A 4,408-nucleotide genomic window follows, 5' to 3' on the forward strand; every position below is an offset into this window, starting at 1 on the left:
AGCTTGCTGTCAGAGTCTGCAGTATTGAGCTGTGGTAAAGCAGTAGTGTTCAACAAGCAAATTCTGATTTCACTTATATAGCCTGGAGTGAGCTTGTTTACCTTGGAGTATACATTTCATACATTGAGAATAACAAGAGGAATCAAAAATGCATTGTGTAACTTGGAGAGGGCTTTGGAGATTTTGTTAAAATATAAAGAAACAAGAGAAACATGAGCTTTATTAAAGTTAGACCAAACAAGTCTTTGATCACACATGTATTTTCTTTAAGTTAATGCATTTTGTCCCCCATCTGGCATTTAATTGCTAACGCTACACTTGCTTACATAATCACAGAAACAAACAATAATTAGGTTTTCACAGATGTTTGTGTCTCTCTGAAATGTGCTGTAGGCCTGAAAATGTTTAGACTCATTGGTTTGGAATGATAAATCTCACAAAGCATCATATCCCCACCTGAATTAATTATGAATCAATTTAAGTTTCTGTTCAAGAATGTCTTCAAAAGTGTCTCTCTGTCTTTTGGTCTGGCAAGAACTCTTTTGGTTTGCTGCTGTTGTATTTCTGGACTGTAGACAGTTCAGAAATTTGACATGTTAGAGAGTTGATTTAAAGTAATATTTCATGACATTTTCATGTAAATTAATGTCCCTGTTGCTACTTTCTATCACCGATTGATATAACAAAACAGTGAGTCAGCCTATATCCAGTGAAAGCTTTTCCATTGTCTGTTCTAATCAGCCGGTGTCTGGTAGCTCTTTCCTGGGAAAAATCCTTTGCCGCACAGGAAGTGATGCGTTTTATGTTTCCGGTTGGTTTGGAATAAATAGAAGAAGAAGAACTGGGTAGTTAGCATGAGCAGCGATAGCCACCATGGCTGAACAGACAAAGAAAAGAGAAACTCAAACTGCATCATCATAAAATCTAAGCTCCGCCCATCTCATAGATTACCACTTTAAATAGGAATAACGGTTCTATGTATTGAAGCTTTGTGAAGGCGTAACACTGGTCTTTGAAGGCCTGCTGCCTGTCTGTCTGTCTGTCTGTCTGTCTGTCTTCCCCTGGAGTTGCCGTCTCACAGAGGAATGACACTCGGCCATTAGCGGGCGTAAGTGAACACCCGGCCCGCCGTCTGTCTTCACAACAGCAGCCTGGTTTGAATTATTTACCTGAAGAAAGAGATGTGAGAGGTGAGAAGCGACGCCCGTCCACCGCAGGCAGCAGGGACATTACATCACCGCCATCCTGCTGACAGCACACTGACACTGTCGCCTGCACTGGTCACGTTTGTCCAAAACATGGTGTGTGTAGTTGTAGTCATGATAGAAGTCCCTCATTACACTTCTACTGCATTATTACTGCGGTAGCCGTGGTCCAAGTCCTCTATCCTGCAGCTGTCCTTGATCAGCACTGCAAAGACTGTTACAGCCTGTTCTTTCTCTTGTTTTAAAGTAAAACTGAATAGGTATATTATCTAGACAAAACAACTCCAGGATCATTCTTCACACCTTCTGACAGCTGAAAAGAGCAAAAGCAGAATCATACGAACATTTCCTCTCGGGATAAACTAAAACTAAGCCCAAAACTAGAAACATTGTTATGAACTAAAGTAAAGATGAAAACAAGAGTGTGAAAAATTTAAACTGAACTAAAACTATCTTGTCTACTTTTTTTTTTTTTGGCTATTTTTACAGAACGCTGAAAAATGAATGCAAAGAAATGTATGATTTATAGTTTGTTTTACACAATGCCAGCTGCAAACATATAGCCTACAAAATACCTGAACTGCTATCATTATAGCCAGATGCCAACTAAATTATGTTGATAAATCTTCAGTTGCATTTGCCCCACCTGCTATTATACCTCCCTTTGCAGTGTGTGTGAAGTCCTGTTGTCTTTGTACTGTGTGTTAGTATGTACAGTATGTTTCAGTGCCTGTGTCCTTAGACAGATTTGTGTACATCTACAGTGCTTGGCGATTAAAGTGAGTCTGATTGTGATTCAAGACTCAAGATTCAAGACTTGAAGGTGAAGGTTAGGTTGATAAGTTTGTGCGTTAAACCTTCATCATCAGATGAATGAGATGCTAGCACATCAGAGGATTTGTTTGAAGCCTGGATGAGGGCGAGTGCCGGGACCATCAGCTCCTCATTGATCACCACGGCGATCGGTCTCCATTTGCCACAGTGTCTGGTTAGTTGACCCAGGGGCTTTATTGATCTCTAAATGAATGTAAAAAGCCTCTGAAGGCCTCTGTGTTAAAACCGCAGTCTGCCAATTTGATGATTGATGATTGTGATGGAGAGACCAAAGCAAAGTGTTTTTTTTTCTCTTCATGGGCATCAAGAGGCAAATTCAGGTCAGTCAGTCAGGAGTGAGATGCTGCCTGAACTGCTGGAAGGCAGAAACTGCATGAGAGAAAGACAGAGGGAAACTGAGAAAATTAACTTTATTATCTTTGTCTTCATCATCTCCTGTCCTGACAAAATAATTCTTGGTACAGAAGTGTCATGACATTTCAAACTTCACATTTGACCTTTGAAAAAGTCTGTGTACTGTATGTATGTATATACAGTATGTATATATGGTGGTGTAGTGATGTATGTATATATGATGATGTGTGTGTGTGTGTGTGTATATTTAGATCTAGTTTACTCAGTTTTGTATATGCATAGTTGTCTACATACTGCAGATTGCACAGGCACTTTCTTTCTTTCCCAGTCTCTGCCAGGACTGGTTTTTATCTTTGTTCATTCCAATTTTTTTAGTCTCCTATCGTGCTTTTTCAGAATTTTTTTTATTTGTACCTTCCTATCCTGTAATGTACACGTTGGAAGCTACTGTACACCAGAATTTCCTTCGGGATTAATAAAGTATTTATCTTATCTATCTATCTATCTATCTATCTATCTATCTATCTATCTAAAACACAAAAAATAGTTACTGTTGTTTACCTTTGCAGGAAATAACTAATGACGGAATAACTGAATATATCCCCTTAAGTTATTTCTGGCCACTTTCTCATGTCATCCTCCCAGTCTGATGTTTATCCTCGATGGGTGCGGTACACTGACACTGAAACTGTACGCTCCCATGTGTTGTATCCATATCAGCTAATGTAAAGCAAACCGACTCAAAGTTTTAACTGTAAACAAAGTTTACTCGCCATGTGCTGCATCTGATATGTTTGCCGATTCAAAACACTTCACTCTTTCTGAGTTTGAATGGAACCGGGTTAAATACGGTGAATAGGCCTGGTTGTGCGATATCAAACTCTGTCACAGTTTACAGCACTTGAGAAAATCATTTTCTAAAAATAAAGTAACAAAATGAAGTAAAATTTCAGCAGAGTAACAGTATTTAGGATGCTTTGGTGCTCCTTCCACTCTTGCTAACAAGTTAACTGATCTGAATTATATCCAACTGCACATCATACTGTAGCTACCAGTACATGTAAGAGACACCCGACTGATAAGGAACGGGAGAGAAAAGGAGGGAGATGGAGGGATGGAGAGAGGGAGAAAGAGAAAGGCAGAGATCGAGAGAAAGAGGGAAAGAGAGAAGGAAGGGGAGAGAGAGATAGAGGAGGAGACAGAAAGAGAGAGAGAGATCCTGCTGCTGTAAATAATTGATAATGTGGTTCCTGATAGTTTGGTGTTGGCCCTGGTCGCCCTTTTACTCTGTCACGTGTGTGTGTGTGTGTGTGTGTGTGTGTGTGTGTGTGTGTGTGTGTGTGTGTGAGACAGCTGGGTGGTGTAATGTTCAGGTGGCTCCGAGCTCGGTTTGCCAGCCGCAGTATTAACTTAATTAAACTGACATGTATGACTCACACACACACACACACACACACACACACACACACACACGCACAGACGGACAGTTACCCTCAACCCATAACACACACACCTCTCCTCTTCTTCATCCCTGTCCTGCCCTCTTCCCTCCTTCCCTTTCCTTCTCTTTCTTTCCCTTTCCTTTCATATCCTTTCCTCTCTTCTCATCTCCTTAATTTCCTCTCCTTTTCTTTCCTTTTTTTTCCTTCCCTTTCTTTTTCTTTCCTCTCCTTTCCTTTCCTCCTCCCCTCCTCTACATCCTCCCTTCCTTCTCTCCTCTCTGCCCTTCCTCCTCCTGTCTAGTCCCCCTCTCTTCTTCCTCCTTTCACTTCACTCTTCCTCTCCATCGCCCTTCTCCTCCTCTCCATTGCCATCTGCCTTCATTCCTCCTCCTCCTCCTCTCCCTCCATCTCTCAATCCCCCCTTTCCTCTTCCTCTGTCTCCATCCCTCCATCACTTCTCTCCAGCTTTCTGTCTCATGTGGCCAAGGCCAAAGACCACGAGGGCTGAGGAATGACATGAAGAGAGAGAGAGAGAGAGAGAGAGAAGGAAAGAAAGAAAGAAGAACAGATACA

Source organism: Centroberyx affinis, unplaced genomic scaffold, assembly GCF_046629955.1.
Source record: "Centroberyx affinis isolate AG114_WGS23_722 - 3 ecotype Tasmania unplaced genomic scaffold, CSIRO-AGI_Caff_v1 ptg000581l_1, whole genome shotgun sequence".
In the NCBI taxonomy this organism is placed as follows: domain Eukaryota; kingdom Metazoa; phylum Chordata; class Actinopteri; order Beryciformes; family Berycidae; genus Centroberyx; species Centroberyx affinis.